The sequence below is a fragment of the Rhyacophila brunnea genome, unplaced genomic scaffold, assembly GCF_057557595.1.
Source record: "Rhyacophila brunnea isolate RB1 unplaced genomic scaffold, BYU_Rbru_1.0 scaffold_8, whole genome shotgun sequence".
NCBI classification, from domain to species: Eukaryota; Metazoa; Arthropoda; class Insecta; order Trichoptera; family Rhyacophilidae; genus Rhyacophila; species Rhyacophila brunnea.
In genome coordinates, this window is record NW_028233350.1 from 20583620 (window position 1) to 20603945 (window position 20326).

General features: G+C 28.6%; 1 protein-coding gene across 1 annotated transcript in view; it reads right to left on the reverse strand.

Moving 5' to 3' along the window:
- LOC147064029 (protein O-mannosyl-transferase TMTC1-like) overlaps positions 1 to 20326 on the reverse strand; it is a 571636-nt gene that overhangs the window by 36375 nt on the left and 514935 nt on the right. The gene's annotated exons all lie outside the window — the stretch shown is intronic.

Consider the following 20326-nt stretch of genomic DNA (forward strand, 5'->3'; position numbering starts at 1 on the left):
AAACGAATTATCTTATTACCTTGAAGGGTAAAAGACACAGAAAGAATATCCATACGTTAGATCGATCAAACCAAGAACATGGCATGATTTTTATTCGTCTCAATAATCTGTTTAACTGAGCCCAGAGACAACTAGAAAAGAATCATGAGTACGGTACGTACTGCTAATAAAGATCCTGATTGTCGTTATAGAGGCGAGCACCTACTGGGAAGAACAATAATTTAATAAATTAAAGTGAATCCAGCATTATTCTTTTTAAAATGACATCGAAAAAATACAATCTAAATTAGTAGTTATGACATACATGCTTTGCTAACTTGTTTTTATTTTGAATATACGCAAGAATTAAGTACATAATATAATGTATAATTTTAAATTAAACAATCGTATTGTTGTGTAAGATAGTGTAATTATTAGTAATTATATAATTATTAGTAAGAATGACAGATAAAACGGTAGTTTAATGGATAAATATGCATTACAAGGAAAATGTAAGTTTAAATCTTAATATGCCCAAAATATAAATTTTCGACGTTTTTCGGAATATGTATTTTCATTAAAAATAGTCTTACATTCTTAAATATTGTGTAGCTATATTTTTTATTATAAAAAAATTGAATTTATATTCTAATTAGAAAGAGTCGAAATGTTGTATTGCTTATTCAATGTTAAGTCCTTGTGAAGAATACTTATCTATTTTACAAGAAAATAATTTTTTTTTTCTGTTGGAAAGATTTAAGATAAAAGATTATTTGGCATTTAGACAGAAGCGCATTAGACTTTAAACAAGCGGTATCAATTTTCAGCTGCATCGCTGAGACTACAGCCGTTATAACAATAAAGCCTTTTATTCCTTGACCGCTTAACCGGAAGTTATAGGTAGCGGCAGAGCCTTGGCGCGCCGTTCATTGTGTCGGAAGCTGATTGGAAAATGTTACTTTTCTGGCGGGTACTCCCCGTTTCAACCCCAACCTCCCACCACCCTTACGTTGCCTTATTCCATCATTTACCCCTTTCCCGTTATTTCTTTGCTTTAATAACTTTTGCTTAGCGCTTAGTTATCGAGCGAAGTAAGCGTAAGGTGATTAACAATATCGACGGAAGCTCGGAGTGTAATTTAATTTCAAATGAACGTTTTCGTAAACTTTTTCGACATTGTTGTATATTAATTATTATCTGTTTAAAAAGTTTTACTAACAAACGTATTTGTTATTGAAGTAATCTTAATTGATTAGTAAAATTTACTAAATAAAACCTAATTTAATATTAATATCTTCAATCATTTTAAACTAAGCGTAAACGGATTACAAAATAGAAATGGATATTTAATTACAATAGCTAGGTACTTTCAAATTTTATAAAATATATTAGACTTGCTGAATTACTCGGCTTTGCTAGAGGTCATTTTGTTTGAAGGATATACATTTATCCGTAGGATTTCGTTATATTTGTCACAAAAGCGTTGAAGATTTTATAGAATGCTAGTGTACCAAAACATTTTGCAGTTGAAGTAAAAAATATAACAGATGAATCCAAAATTATTATGCTCTAATATTGATTCTGTTCAAGTAAACAATGCTTTTGGATTACGTCGTTATATCTTTGTCATAATTTGAAAAACGAATAATTCACAATATTTAAGAATGTATTTTTTTAATGAACATACATAATTTAAAAATACCTCAAATAAATATATATTATATACCTACTAGCACACGCGCGCGAATATCAGGAGGCGCGGGTTTGAATCCCGTTAGGTATTGTATTTTTTTCATAAAGATTCTTTCTAGTGGTAATATATTTTTCTGAGGTTTTTTCAAATTAGGTATGAAATATATACATTTTTTGCGAGCACGACTGGAATATAATGTAGAAGGAACCTGGAGAATAAATAACGCCCAATATCTCTCTATTTATATAATCAACTGCTGTAATTCAGGTGAAAAAATGATGTCTATCGTATGTTAAAACATAATGGTCAAATGGGAAGTGGTAAAATCGCTACTAAATAGGAAAGTGAAGGGGAACACGTTGGATCTATTTCACATGCAGGACTGGCTTGAGACTGCTGAAAATCGAGGAGATCGAGATTGAGGAGGCCAAACCTCGATATGAGATGCATTTGGATAATAAGAATCAGGAACTCGTAAAACCAGGATGGGTTCTATCTTTCTAAATAAAATATCTTCATATATTTTTAGTCAAAATAGAAGATTATAATATTACGATGAGTGAATTGAAATAAATATCTAGTCCTATACTCTAAGAAACTGGCTATTATTTATTATTATTTTTGAGAATATTTTCGGTGCATATTATTACTTCACTTACCTCCGTTAAACGCGCCATTTTCAACACATTGTCAAATTAATTAATTTATATTCAGTTATTTTTATTAATACACACTAATGTATAAATTTAAAAAATATTATTCTATTTTATCTAATGACTATTCTTTATATACTTTTACCATAATGTAAATATTCTATTATACTTCATGTATGAAAAATTTACTTGTTGACACATTTTCACTTGATACGTATTTATAATCAATGTAACTTTTTGATTTACTTAATAAATTTAAATACATACAATATAAAAATTAAAACATTTAGTATGACCCTCTGCAATGTGTTTTACTATCTTGCAGAATATATTCGTATTAAAAGTTTTATGGATAATATTATAGGAAATATTAAGAAACATTGTTTAACACTACTAGGAATTATTAATAAAATATTATATATATTATGTTTTAGTATGTATAAAATAGCAATATATGTATTTAAATTACACAAAATCTGTTCTAATTCCACTATTGTCGAGGAACCTATAAATACGATAATGATGTTTTCCATTAGATAGTCAATAAAATTATTTCAATATGCATGTTAAACAAAGATTTATATTCTGATTGTTATAGCCATAGCATTTTTATGTGTTCAAACTGCTATCGCCATTACTTATTTTCTTATATTGGCTCGAAAAAAGGCACATAAAGCATGAACATTCTCTTCCGGAAAACTTTTTTTTATACATTTCACGACCAAACAAAATGATGTAATCAAGGCAAATCTAGAGAGAGATAAAGAAACCTTCGAAATATTTTCAAACGGTTGACATTTTCTCGTAAATGCTTAAGGGGCTGAAATAAAAACGTCTTCGTTTTATAGTTTTTTTAATGTTTGTGCGTGATTTCGCATAACAGAGCGCAGTAAAAACATTTTATGAAAATCGCTTAACGGGAGTGAGTAAAAAATACGACTCAAATAGTCCAACAAGCAAAATCATCCTCCATTGTTTTTGTCCTCTCAAGATATTTTCTAAGCTCGGAAAAGTACAATGTAATGTTTTCCTAAAGTGTTTCTCTTCTTAATTATAGCCATACTAGAGTAATAGCCGTCATTACCTGGGCATAAACACGAAGATTTATTTAAAGACCTAATTCCCCAATACAACTAGCTGTGAAGGCTTCGTCTTATTTACGAAGAAGTTTCAACAAAGTAACGTTTAAAATATTACCAGCATAAGTTTTGAATAACCAGTTTCTTTACTAAGCTAAGCATAGTATTACGTTCTTTTAGTCCTTAAAACCTTAGCAAGAATAAGTTTTAAGTAAGTAAGATATACTACAAAGTGTTGCGAAGAAACCGATAGGTTAATTGATAATAAAACAAATATGCAATCATAAAGCTCCGTTTTTATTGATTTCGACCACATAACTTTTCAAAAAACTAACCTTGTATTATTTAGAGTTTTGACTATAAACATAATTCTAAGGTCAAATATTATTGTCTCATTAAATACACAGAGAAAATTATGATCTCAGAATAAGTTACATCAAAATTACGATATTATGAAAAACGTATTGTGATGTTATCATCGTTGTTAATGACGTCTGCTTCAGTGACCGGTACATCATTGACTATTAAATATAAAATGAGATTGTAGCATTTACATTGGAATCAGATATTATCAATATCAGATTGAGAATTGTATATGGAGCCTATTTACAGAGCAATAATCCACCCCCAATAGAATGCATTGTCACTGCGTGGGCATCTGTGTCCCTAATCTAAAGATTCTGAGAACATGATAAATATGCGGAAAAGTTATTAAAAGTTTATATTATAATATGGATACACATGATATAAAGTCCAGATGAAGTTATAAATGATAACTATAGGCTAATATCAATATTGTAAAATTACTCATTGAATCAATATACTATGGAATTGCCTTGAGAAATATATATTAAATATTGTTGAAAAAATCATAGAACGAATAAAGGCCAAACCTCATATATAGCATTTTGATGCTTTTCACTTAATTAAAAAAATAAAACATGGTTACTATTTTTGACAAAATATAAAAAACTCCTTAGACGTTTTTTGTTGGATTATTAAATGATTAAGTGTCACCTTATAATATAGTGGGTACCAGGTTCGATTTTTGAGTCTGGAAAATACACATATTGTTTTTCAATTTATGTCTTATTAGGATCAGATATGGTAAAAAATATATAATATCTAGTCCTATACTCTAAGAAACTGGCTATTATTTATAAAATGTAAAAAATATATAATATATATATTAACAAGATGTCCTTGTCGAATGAAATATACCTACATGGGTTTGAAACCCATTTATTTCCAAAACTTTACCAATAATCATATAAATCGTAATAAATATACAGAACTTCTAAAATTTAAGGAATACACATAATATTATCTATTATTTATTATTCGTGAATAAATGTAGTTTTAGATAGTGGTTCTAGTATAATTAACGTTAAGTTTGAATATTAGAGCATACGGTGACATTGTGGATGAGACTAATATCATTTGCTCCATTTAATACATATCTCATAACCTTACGTAAAGCCTCAATTACATTGAGCTTCTTTACGAGCTGTGTATTGGCGAATTTACAATCTGCCTGTAAAGTCGCCCAGTGTAATCATCGAATAAGCTAATAAGCAGGTTGTAAACACTCTACCGAAAGCCGGTCAACTTTACACGCTACACGCCAGCGTGTGGGCCTACTGCGTCTGCGCAGTAGAGCGCAGTACCAACCTCCCGGTAAAAAAACGAACTACGTTCCGAATTTACGAATCGCCCGCTTTTAAATTCGCCAATAAACAGCTCGTAAAGAAGCTCAATGTAATTGAGGCTTAAATCAATTAAATTTAATAAAATAACATATGCATTGTTAATGAAGACGAAAAAATATAATTTACTTATTAATAGAGCGCGTGTGGTTATAAAAGCCACTTGATCGAAAAACGTGATTCGCAGCCCGGGGCAAAAATTCACATAGTATCGTACATGCCTAGCTGTATCGCAGATGTAATTACGTTAGGTAATTTTTTGCGCTCTCGGAAAAACTCGGAAAATATTCGAGTGTATTTGCACTGAGTTGCGTTCGGAAAATCGCTCACGGAAAAGTGGGTAAACATCGAAAAAAAAGTTGGTTCAAGTAAGCGTAATCAGATTGAATTTAGCAAATCATTTCGGTATATAAAAAGATTTGATTTACTTCGATATGACGGGTGGTGATTTCATTATAAAACCGGTAATTTTAACATCAACAAAACTTATTCTGCAAAAATTCCGCCGGTAATAAGGCAAAAATAACTATCGTGCGTTTTTTGCAGATACTTGGCTGGATATGAAAATAAAATTGGTTAAAATCTGCGGTTAAAGTTATTTAAAAAACTACGTAATATTTATGTTTATTTTGCATTTATACACTTACATAAAATATTATTCAGATTATTTTTATTTTTGCTATGTTTATACATGATATACCATTATAAGATTCTTAGTATGATTAAAACCAACTGATAAATACATAATTAAAAAAAAACTCAGATATATACCTACTAGAAAAAATCTTTGAAAAAATTTACGACGTCCAACGAGGTTCAAACTCGTGTCTACTGGATTTACGCAAATGTGATTTACCAATTGAGCCACGTGAATTCTATCATATTATAACAAAATTAGCTTGAAGTTTGTACAACTGAAGCGCTTAACAAAGTACGTTCATTTTTGGCAATCGGCTTTTGTGGTTTAAATAATTAATAACAATAAATAATATTATAAGTAATAAAAAAAATACTTTGATAACTTAACCGACGTTTGGATCTTTCCAAATTTTTATTTTAACGTACTAACACTTGCTGCAAATCAATGACTCATTCACAAGTTTTGACAAATGTCTCTTATTTAAATTTTTTTCTAGTAGGTATCTGACGTTTTCAAATTGTTTATGCGCAATAAAAGAATGTTATATTCTAATAACTTTCGTGTTATTCATTTACATTGTTATTCGATAGTTTATACCTAAAATTTGGCGACATCTTGATGTCGGTAAAGTTATTAATGTAATTGGTACCTTGATTTAAGCCACAAAACCCGATTGCCAAACAGTATCGCACTTTGATCAGCACTTCAACATCTAAAAACTACTAGTTAATTTCATCATTATTCAAAAGAACGCTCATGGTTTAAGGCTATACTTCAGCTGAGGCATGGTCTAAAAAGATCCTGACTAGGCGATGCACGGATTGTGCAAATGACGCGAGCCGAACGAAATATAATTTGTCATACAAATTCAACATGCGTCCTTTCAATGTTATGTTTATTATTACTATATTCGTAATAATAATAGTACGAGTATATTCATTGACATGTTTTCTATTTCAAGTACCTACATGCGGAACGTTTTTTAGTCATCTTTACACGATTTAAGAATATATTCTTCCGACGTCATCACAAAACAAATTGACGTGCGAACAGGTCGACTATCACTCTCCGACTGGCGACGAGTGCGAAATTTCGTTCCACATACTACTGAAAATTATTTGCCGTTTCACTTATGTACGCTCTTAAATGATACAGCACGTTGGCGGGAATCCAGTAAATGCCGGTTTGAGTTCCGTTGTCGTCGTATTTTTTCCAAAGAGTTTTTCTAGTAAGTATCTGAGGTGTTTTTAAATTATATACGTTTTATAAAGGATTGTTATATTCTCAAATCTGGTGAATTATTTTTTTATTAAAATAATAGTTTATCAACTGATATAATATGTTATTATGTCACTTTATTTATTAAATACTTTCGAGTTACAGAAAAAATAAAGTAAGTAGATTATATTATGTATCAGTTTGTTTCGACAGTCAACAAATGAGAGCAATCTCTTTCTGCTTCCAATCTGCATACTTCAGTTCGAATTTACACCCCAAGTTTTAAAGTGGATATAGATAATTTGGCTAAGGGAAAAACAGCCACAAAAGTCACATTAAGCAGGAAGACAGTTATGTACAAACTGTATTCTGTTTTAAGTTTATTATTTTACTTGACAATATTTGGCGTATTTTTTATAATTTATATTATAAATTAGATATTTTTAATGATTGTAATAAGAGAGTTTGATAAAGATTATTTTTACCCTCCCTATCTTAACATAAAATAAACAATGCATTCGGTCCATTTAGCATGCAAAGTTTTCCAACCCATAGTTTACGCAATCATACACGGAATAAACATAAAATAATAATTATTGTTTATGAATAATAGCACGTAATGTATGTGTATTACGATATGGGGATGTAAGGTTTAAATAATTATAAAAACTGTACACTGTAATTTTTCAATTATTATATTATTAATCCAGAGCATCAATATCGAATATTTTTATTATTCTATATAATCATCTATCATTTGATAAAGGATAAGCAAACATCTAACAAGCATTCTTTGTAAAAACCTATTGGGTTATTTTTCATATTGTTGAGAGTCCATATCGTCACTTTTCTGGCAGAAGACACTAATTCGAAAAAATGAAATATTGAGTTGGTACCAAAATGTTCCTTATTTCAAACTTTACCGTCTGGAAACCTTCTTAAAAAATAAACAGTCTTTCTTTTAAAGTCATCCATTTTACGATTACTTAATAAACTCACATGATAGACCATTTCAAACATTTTAACAACTTCAAAGTCTAATTACTCAAAACTAGTATTCTCCAGTTAGTGTGTTCTGCCAGAACAGAGATGATATTATCCAATAGGAATGGAAATTATGTAAAAAAAGAGAGTAAGTATTATAAATATTATTTAAAAGTACGTATACAATAAAAAGAGATAAAACCAGGTACTGATAAAAATGGAATACTGGGAATTAATATTTATTTTCACATAAAATAATTATCATTAGCTAAATTTGAATATTTTGACAATACAGGAATAGTAAATTCGATATTTTGGATTATCGTAAGTATATATAAGTAATAAGTACCTTGTAAACGAAATAAAATTTGAAATTTACTTAATGTTATAAAATTAAATCATAACAAACTCAAGTATTATTTTATCCATTAGGATTTATAGAATTGTATAGTAAAAAAATGAATAATTCGGTCTGAGAGAAAAATAAGTGTACTCTATTGTGCACAGGTAGGCAGTTGGAAAATAAATCACTGCGGTACATTTACACAAAAATGTAAATTGAAAACGGCGATCAACACAATAAAACACACATTCCGAAATAAGCAGTAACACACTGCAGCGGGGTGAGCGCAATTTTAAAACATAGATTACTTTCAGAAAAATGTTTCGAAATTACAACGGGAGCAAAACGCACAAGTATTTTATGGAAGCGTTCTGTGTAATTTCGGCCAGCGTTTGGCAGAGCAGTTTGTGTTACAAAAGCGATCCGGAAAACGCCTTCAGACAGACAAAGGGGATTTTTCTTTGTTGCCCGAAAACCGTTTTTGAATGTTTTCCTCACAAGCCGAAATGTTTACAAATCAATGCAGTTACGTCTTGCATGAATCATATTTCTTCTACTACTACTTTACACGTTTGTCTTTACTCTTTAGTGGTCATTAACCAAGAAAATATGTAATGTTTTGTATTCATAAACACGTATCAATGGATAACCTTTGATTATCAACAATTTGAGTATTAACAATTTAAGTTATCGATAATAAAACGCGATTTTTTATATAATTTGACTCTATAATAATTGAATAATATAATATTTCATTTATAATTTGACAATGGAAGTCTCTAATAAATAGTGTAATAAATAAATAAATAAATATTTTTATTTTATTATTATTATTGATACCTACTTAATAATTTAATATTAAGTGAAAACTTAAATGGCCATTGTCACTTCTAAGCAAAAGAGGTGGAGCTCTAAAGACTATATAATATTATTAAAGATTATATTAGACTTTTTGTTGTTGTGAATGGTTATTAGCCAGTCGTTCAACCCATTAGATCTTTTAACATATCACTTAACATTCAAAAAGAGCTACATGTGATAAATATATCACACTTATCACTTTATGTATTCAGGCAATTAATTATTACATTAAGTTAACCGTCTGAACTGTCAAAAAGTGCTATCTTTTAACACCTTCTCTATTGGCTGTGTTAATTTTTAGAGCGAGATAGATTGCGTCATTTTTTACTAGATGCTGCAATTGCAATGACATGACTAATTAATAACATTGTTGGTTATGTTGATATGTTTAACGTTTCAATACAACATTTTGAATTCGGACGTATCCGAATTTGACCGACATCTCTACCAACATAAATTTATGCCGTGTTACGAATTTACAAATTATTGTAGATTTGCGCAAATAGCCGTCGATAACCGCCTTATGTATAAAATGCTTTGCGTGTTAATTTGGGCACATGGAAATAACGGAACGGTGCTAAAGTGCTAACTATTAAGAATAGCTGCGCTGGAGTGATGACGCATGAAAAGAACAACCTGTAAGACCTTATCCAGATGGCGCGATTTCACTATTGCACATTTCAGGTATATGTGACCTCATTGAGCCATCCACATGTAATCGCCGCGTGTTACTTCTCGCGCGCGGTCGAGGTTTAGTGACCTTATTGAGCCGTCCAGATACACTCTCGACGTATCATACGAGACATGCGTCATCTCGACGAGCTCTAATAGATGGCGGATCAACGACTTTAGAAATAGAGTCACGTCATATGCTACGTCATCAATCGCAGTAAATTTATGCATTGTAATTCATACTTGTTCAGTACAGCAATTAATAATAGCATATAGCAAAGCAATAGCAAAAATATGTAATATCTTAAAATAAATATTATACAAAAAATATGATTTTACACAATAATCCATCATTAGTTTTTTTTAATTTTGAACAATTAAAAATACTAAATATATCAGTAAAAATCGCAATATCAATTTTTACAGGATAATCATATTTTATTATTATTTATATAAAATTAATAATAAAAAAATATATGTATCAGTATTTTTTCTGTGATATAGATAGTGTCTTTGTTAATTTAATAGTGTGAATTTATTAAATATCATCATTTATGGCACTATAACACTTGGCGGGTCTTGGCCACCAAAAAACTTCCTCCATCCTAGACGATCCAACGCCGACACTCTCCAGTTGCTTTGATCGAGCATTCGTAAATCTCCTGTGGCGTAGTCCAGTATTTTAAATTTCGGCCGTTATTATATTCTATTGCCCCCCCCCCGCCTTGCTGTTATATTCTACGGCATTCTATGAACGTGGCTGATCCAGCCCAGTCTCTGCATTTTCATATGCCACGTAATCTTTTCCCCCCCTATAAAGTGTATACAGCTCCTCATTATACCTTGGTCTCCAAATGCTACTTTCTTGAATAGACCCAAAGATTATTCTCAAAAATCTCCCCTCAAAGATATTTATACTATCTACTATAATATATCTTAAATTTATTTTTAGTGTAGGTACATATTATCTCCATTGTGAAATTATGATAATGTTAGTAGGAATATTTTGTGGAATAAAAAATCGATATATGATAACACTAGAATGATCAATAAATATGTTATATTATTTGCCACACTAATAATATATTTACTGCAAAATATCTAAAATTAGATTTTATTCATAATGTAACTGCAAATTTAATCTCAACATTTATCTTTCTTAAACATAGGAGAATACAAAAATTTGCTTCACTTAATCTTTTCGCATTGATCATAGATACAGAATCTTCAGAGTTTATACAAGACGTAACAATGCTTTTTAAATTGACTTCAAAAAATCTCGAACACAATACGCTTCATTTATCGGGTCTGTCGACGCGGGATCGGATAAAAATAATTCTTACACACAAAGATAGTGCAGTTGATAAAGTTCATTATTGGGTTGTCAGGCGGCGTTCAATGAAAGAGCCGAACAATCAAAATATTATCGTTTTTCCAATCTCCTTAGCGTCGAAGTTATGTGAGTTTAAACTTACAAGCATCGCGGAAAATGAAAGCTTCGTAAAAGCTCTCGCTAACTTTTATACTGACGTTATTAATTATTATTACTTCTGAGTTATGACGTTTTTGTTGTGGGCGATCGTGTATGTGCGTGACCAAAATATTAAGTTTAATTACATCTTAAAAATTTGACTGACGTTACGTCACTCCAGCAATTCCTCAGTTCATTCAAAATAATTAGTAGGTGGTATTTAAATTTTTATTTTAATTACTTGGTATCATAGAAGAAAAAAAATAAAACAAATATGTTTTGAATGTAAATGAATTTTAAGAAATTAATTCGATAGATTTTAAATAGGTACCTATGTTAAATATACCTATTATAAAATCAGCCCTCTAAAGAATATTCTTTATTTTTTTTAATTTGTGTATCGTCCATCTACAGGGTTTAAATCAAATAAAAATACATTAATTCTAAAAATTGTCTAAAAATACTTCTAACATAATATTATTCAAGAAAATATATTAAACTATATTTTAATTATAAAATTTAATAATAAGATAAAATGAAGAATGAGAATTTTTTTAATTGTTTTTTTTTTAAATTCAAGTACCTCTGAATTAAAAAAGATATCACTTTATTGTTATAAGATACTAAAAAAATACATCTATAAGTAATGTAAAATATCAGTAAATTGTACTACATAACATGTTTTATTTTCTCCTGCTAGATGTCATTAACTGGCACTGAACTTCGCCTTCAATAAATATTATGATCGTTTTATAAGAGTATACCTATGTATTTATCAGGTAAAGAGTATTCTAAAATCTAACGTTATATAGTATTAATATAGTAAATAAACAACGTTATATAGGTATACAACACAAATGAACATAACAAACAAAAATATATTTGGCTACTCTCCATAATATGTTAACACAATGCATTAGATAATTAAATAAACTAGCTTATTCGTGTGGTGTCAGCCAAGAATATAAATCAAGAGATATATTGTTTATTTCTTACTAAATATCATATACAAATTTAACATTTACCACAAAGTCAAATGCGAAAGATATTAGAAAATATATCTGACAAAAAATAAATTTATATTTTTTCGAGAAATATACAAAACATGCATCAAGAGACAGGGTTGACATATGAAAGAAATAATTTCCCATGTACTTTCTGTTTGCAGAAACGCGCGAGAGGATTAAACGGGGATGCCCCAAAGCTTTGTAATCATTTCTGTTTACCGCGCTAATACCACATTTTCTAGGAAGAAAAGAAAGCTCATGAGATGAAACAATAGTATGAAAAATAAGATTTTTAATAAAAAAAACAATTTTGTTGTTATATCGCATTCATAGTTACGTACATGTGTGTCAATTAAAAATATTGTGTTATTGTTTTATTAAAAAAAATCATAATAATGTTTTAAAACATATGAAAACTATACACATATATTATTATCGAATATATTTAAGAGAAAGAAATAAAAAAATATTAGTTATATTGATACAGTGTTATGTTAGTTCTATTAGCACTATCAAGTGTCAGAATACCACGCAAGCAACTTGATATAATTTTATTATTTGGTGATTCACATTTAAAATCATTTGATTTAATCAATGTGTCTAAACATTTAAATTTAAAAAAAAACATGCATTAGTTGAATTCGGCGAATCTTATCATGATTCATATTTTGAAGTATTTTTTATTATTACAATGCGAGTAAATAAAGATTTTCGGAGATCATAAAATGATTAAGTATTAAATAATTCATGTTTTTATGATATTGTATACACATATTATAATATATACAGATCAATGTTAATAATAAATAAAAACATGTAACAACATAATATTAATTTACCAGATCCGAGGTTCAACGAAGAAACATGCTCAACTTGAACCAAACCCAAAAAAATGTTATATACACTCGTAAATAAGCAGCAAAAATCACCAACCATCATTATTTAAATTAAGAAGATATAAAAAACAAAAATATTCATATGTCATACGTATAAAAATATTGTTAATAGTGTAAAAACATAATGATATGTCAAATATGGTAGCTGTAAATGTAAATGATAGTTTATAGTCAAATTGAAATGCTTGAAGGAATAGCATTTTATTATTGCCATGGCTACTAATTCAATAGCTGATAAACGTTGCAAAAGTTTATAAAACTTTATCTTGTTATTACCCCGTTTACATGTGCATAGATTTACTGCTGAAAGTAGGTACGTATTATTACGGCCATGACAAAAAATGCACGTGTAAACACGTATTATCGTGCAAGTTGCAGGATTGCATGCATGTATCAAAAAAGTTCAGAAGCTTCTCAATTTTCAAGAAATAATTGGTACTTGCATGGCAATGCGCATGCGCAGCACAACGATAGTGGTGAACCTGCCGGAAGAAATACGAACTACACCACACAGAACATTTTGATGTTTACCGATTATCTACGAACCTGTCAAATTGCACGATACAATGGAAAAACATCGCATCTTGCTTACGCTTGAAGAATGAGATTGCCGAGATAATCAGCCTTTTACGTGTGAACAGTTATTATTATAATAGTTAAAAAAAATACACACTATTAGTGGAAGTAAATCCATGCACCTGTACAGGCGCTATAATGTTATATATAACGCCTCTCAGTAGTACACTTTTTACCATCCTATAATATTTATATCTAGAGTATTTAGTTGGGAGATTTTTACAAATTATGATTTTTATTTCCACGTATGGTCAAACGATATTATAGTACATTATATTATGTTAAAATATCGAGTATGAGGATCATCTCGTTTGTTGCTGAAGTATTTGTAACGTACCGCATAAAATTCTTTTATGTGAAAGGCAAGGCAAGGCGAGAGCGTATAAAATTTGCTATTCACTGATTAAAAAATACCGCAAAACCAAAATTCTTGGGGCTAATAATCTCGGTATGTACTCAAAAATGAATATAAATGAATAAAATTTGGAAAAACCAGAAAATTTAATATAAATATTTGCTATATTAAAAAATTCATGAAAAATGAAAAATCTCGAAAATTGGCACGGAATATTGTAAATAAGACGTTTTCAATATTAGTCATACAAACATTTTTACACACCACAATATTAGAATTTTTATTAAAGCAAATTGTACCTATGTAATTACCTATGTAAAAGCTTATGTGTCGTATAAATGAAAAAATAAATAAATTTACTTAATTTTCGGTAAACGTCGTATCTACTTTTTTTCTCGGGTTGACACTATAACACTCCACGAAACCCAATGATAGTAGTGTAGTAGTAAAGTGAAAAAATTATAATAACATCTATGTTTTGACAAAATCGAGAGAATCACATATATGTATTATAACCTCGAGTTACATTGTTTAGTATTAAATAAATAATTATGAATAGTTTTATATTGAGATCTTTGACATTAGTTCAATTAGTTTAGTTTATTAATTAGTTCATTAGTTCATTAGAGGTGAACGCATAACTATTCACCAATTTTTATTAAAAGTATTTTCAGTAACTTATATATTATTGGTATCTACCAATAATAAACACTTATTATGTCAGTTTTTTTCTTTTTAGTACTCTTTTCACATTTATATAATAAACCTAATGACAATTTCATTATCTCAATGTAATAATGAAGTAGAACGAAACCGGTTTTGTGTATATTATAAATGTGGAAAAATAATTGAAGGTATATTTTTAATTGATAACAATATCAGAGTACATAATAATTATATTGTTTCTTTAAATCCCATGATAAGTAAAGGAACATACCAGAGGTGGCCATGTGATAAGTTACGCTAAATATTTTATATATAAATAGACCAAATAACTCATCCAGTGTATCCAAGTGGTACGTACAAAATGACTAAAGCCCTATTTGGTTAAAATAATTAACGCAAGTAAGTAAATTAAACGACAAAAATGAGGAAAGCTTAGGGATACCTCTGTCCAGCTAGATAGATGAGGAATTTTGAGAATAATATAGTAGGTATGCTATGCCAATTATTATTTATTACTATTATACAATAGCACTCAACAATCATTTCTTTTCATTCTATAAATAATACAATTTGATTAACCTTATTAACATTATTAGTAAATTCATTTCCTGAGCAATTGAAATATAATATTTTCTGGTTATCATTTCAGTTATTATTATTTGTTATTGGGTACATACTACAATTACTAACCGACGTCACGGATGATGTAACTTACTCGTACTTGCTAATATTTTTTTAATTAACTATTTATTTTATTTATTCTACGAATAATTCACTCGATTTAAGAATGTACCATTCTAATTATTGAACATACATAATTTTGAATTGGTTTTTTTATTATTTTATATTGGTTATAATATATTTTCTCAGAAACGTTTTTCAAAATTAATCATAAAATATATTACCATCAATATTATTAACATCATAAAATATAGGAGAAATCCGTGACGTCGGTTAGTAATTAAAGTAGTATGTACATACTTTGATTTATTAAACAAACACCGATCGCCAATAGTAGCTTGATTTGGAAGAACGCTAATGAGCAGGTATTAAAAGGCTAATAGTTAAAGTTTGTCGTCATTAGTATGTCACCTCGTAGCATAGTGGATAATGCGCGGATTGGGGCGTAAATCCAGGAGATGCAGGTTCGATTCCTGACGGGTGTCATACTTTTTTCAAAAAGATGGTTATAATATATTTTCTTTATTAGTGTTTTTCAAAATTATGTATGTTCAAAAGACAAAACTCGACACGATTAATTTTAACTCTTGAATATAACACGAAAAATATTATTTAAATTGGTTTTTTTTAAATAAAGATAAGCTACGATTTGAATGAATAGTCAGTATCTCATTAATAATAACGTTTGTATAAAAGCTCTGCCATGGCGAGTAAAATAAAACAAAAAACCGTTACAATGATAATCGGCCCTAATAATCGACTAAAACTCTGAGACAATAAATATGGGGTCGGAGTATCTGAAGTATGGCCAACTATTCCAAGTTAAATGAGAAAACTCAAATACGCGTTTATGTCACCCCTTCATTCTTTCTTTAATTAAAGCGTTTAACTTCTTCCCGAGAGATATTCGATCCTCGAGATTAAACCATTTTAATAAGTTCGGTCTCAAATTCGCCCCAGAAACTTAAATAACTCTTTGCATCAGGAGTGAGGAGTGCGGGGGGGATTTTCCCAAAAGTGTTTTTTCTCCAAGGAAATGGAAAGATTACTGAACTTATTCGGTATGACGTCACGGGAAAAATATTTCTTGTGGAGAGATTTTTTTTCATTTTAGCACGTGGAAAAAGTGCGTTCCACGAAAATTCTACCGTTAAAAATTAAATATTAATATTTGGTATATTGTTGCATCAAGGATTTTTTTACCAATAAAAATAAAATTGATGGGTAGTACTTACTTATAAGTGTGTGTTTTTCATTTATGACAAAAGAAAAATAATGAGTTTATTCAAAGGAATAGATTTTGACTTAATATAGATATAAGTACAGTAAAATTGTAATATTTAAAAAGATTTTAACAAAAAATCAAAAACAATACTGAATTTTCACGTTAAGAAGTTATAATAAATCAAAATATTAGGAATATTTAACCAAAGACCAAAAAAATCTGACACAATAAGCTGGCTTAAATATTTTGATAACAAATGGTATATTATTTATAAAATAATATGTGGCATGCGTTTTGTGAAAAATAAGACAACTGAATGAAAAATATTTCAAAATTGAAAATACTTATGCAAATAAAATTGTTTTGCAGGTGATTACTTGGAAGATATTTTCTGATATTATAAAAGCTTATAGTCATGGAAAAAACCTAATTATATTTTTAATATTATGAAAAAGTTAATTATGAATACTTTTATTCAACGATACAGAGAATCAGATGTGTTGCTTTAATAAATAATATTATACACAAAACGAAGAGCGCGGAAAATATTTCTATAAAACATTTACCTGATATATTATATGAATTGAGGAAAAGAAATTCTTTGAGTTGAAGCGTACCTATTGCGTTATTTATTCATACTGTGATGTTAAAATTAATTAAACAAAAATAGACATAACCATTTCATTATATTATAGCTTATGTGATAGAAACTAATTATAAAAAGCATTTGACGTGATTCATAAAAATATAATATAATTTGAAACATAGTAATTTAATTAATATTATTGCAGGATGTAATTTTTGTTACCAAGCAGTATTATATTATATAATATATACGATTGCAAACAAATGATTAGAGAAGGAGAGAGATTTATTTCCATTTTTTATTCTATTATTATACAATCGTCGAGTTTGTCCAATGTATTTGGCTTCACAAGAGTCACAATTTTATAACTAAATACCACTAAAGCATGGTTTATCAATATTATTTTAGTATAAACTACCACTATTAATTTTATATAGCCTGAAGTAGATATATACTTTTTATTTCACGTATTCTATGTAACTGTAAATGTAAATAATTTATTATAGAATAGGTTTTTTTTTGAATATTGCATTAAATAAGTTTTCATATCTAGAACAGATAATTATATAATAAAATTATTATTATAAATAGCTATTAAATAATTAATTTATATATTTATATACTTATCACAAAAAAAGCACATAACAACATAACTCAGCAAAAAGTATAAAGAATCAAATAAATATACCCACTATATATTTTTTTGATGATAATGGCATCTTTTCAAAATATGTAATATATCTTTGTGTTTTAAAACATATAGGTTGTTTATGAAATTTCAAAGCATCAAAAAATAAGACGAATTTAATATGTGATAAAAAATACAATTAAATAAATAAAGAACAGATTTGATTAAATTTATGTTCAGCTAACTATGAAAATGATTTCAACTTCAATGAGATATTATTAAAGGCATCCTAAATGGACGATATACATAATTAATAAAGGAACTAGTAGTTGAGACCTCCGTAAATTTCATAGAACCTTTCAAAATCATTCATGAATAAAGTCATTAGTAAATATACATATTTGGATATTTTGTGTAGATTGTGGCACTTCTACACACAGTTGAAGATCAAAATGAAATAAAAAGTTAAATAAAATGATGAAAGATACGTTGAGGATATAAACTTAATATTCTGTGCTTTTGATTGCTTGAACGAAGGTATTGAACATATTAATAGATGAATCATTTAAAAGAGGATAAATCCTTGGCATTGAAGAATGAATTAAATTATAATTATCAACATGAAATTAATCGTGAGCAGTCAAAAATTAAATTATTAATAATTTTAGGCATAACCAAAAGATTAATCATTATTTGGTTCTTATATTGAAATGTGGATAAAAAACGTATATTCTTCAACAAATTATTACTGTACACAATAAAATCAGCTGGAATATCAAGATTGAAATTACAGTCGATTTTAAAAATACCCATGTATCAGATACTGAAATATATGAAGTGATTTATTAGATTTTTTACATAGATTTATTATAAATCTATTATCAAAGATAAATACTATTTTAACAATATATCATACATATTTTATTCAAGAAACGATACTATTATTAGAGCCCCTGTATTAAAAGTACGTTGCACTATCATTAGTTTATAAAAGTGGGTGGTGGGTAAATTTGGAAAGACGATAACAATAATAAAGTTGATATTACCATATTATATTCTAGTCATCATGTACATAATTTTAATACAATGATAATATTACAGGTAAATATTTAGTAGTATACATAAAATATGATTTATCTGAATTCTGTCTTGTAAAGAATAATTTTCAGTCGTAAGTATAGTGGATTTTAGCTTGTAATAATATAAGCTAGTGTGTGAGATTATTCGGATAACAATATTAAATTTGTCAATGTGTGACGAGCGATTGTGTTAAATCTCATTGATGGGCCACCGCGTCAATATAACGTTTTGAATATTATATAGATGGTGAGTCTGAACAGGTCTCGTTTGATGTCAAAATAATTATGAACGGAGACAAGTCAAGCATTGACAGTGAGACGCAAGCAAATTGGTGTATCCACCCACACCGCGCTTGTTCTTCGCAGAGCACAAGAATTACGAATTCCCTCCAAATGGAATAATTTTAATATTCAATGTTTACCGCACCGAAAATTGCTTTTCATTCGACTGTTTTTTTATATGAAATTTCGTTTCGCATTCAAAAACGTTCGAAATTCATTCCATGATTACGTAATGCGATTAAAAGTGCATAAATGAACACCAAATATTTACTCTAGTCATAGACAATAATATTAATATAAAATACAAATTGTACCATATTCTAAAATTGAAAAATACGTTTGGAATAGTCAGCACTTTGTTTTTTCAACATCTGGCTGACTTTTAATTTCAAAAGAAAAGTGGGAATAATCATATTATTTAAACTGTCCGTTATATATTTTATCACTTGAAGTTTACGGCCCTCGTGAAAAATTATATGCGATAATAATAATAATATATATAAACGAAATGGCGGGAATATGAGATAACTCGTAACTTTATGTCTTTACAGCCAGCAGCCAGCGCCATTGTGCACAATAATACCATCTAGTGATTTTATATCACATTAAAATTTCAAAAGGTTACCTATATTACATATTATGGGTTATCTACATCAGAAAAATGGCCGTAAAAGCATCGCTGGAAGACTGTTTTGGGTGAATAAGATGAAAAAATTAGATACGTGAATATAAGGAACTATTGAAATTAAATTTTTAATGGAACCTACTCTTTTGTATTAACAGAATAGATGATCATTATTTTTTTTCAAAAACTATTATTATATTGAAAGTAAACGTAGCCATATGGAAAAAAATATATGCACCCACTATGTCGCAGTATCAGTAATTTGTATTAAATTATCCTTGGCCTAATGTCAATATCCTTTAAGTGGCTTTTTACAAATTGTGCAGGAAGCTAAAAAAACTAAATATTTTCGCTAATATATAAATATATATCTTCTAAGTATTCAATGGACATTAATTATAAGTATATTGAAAACATTAAA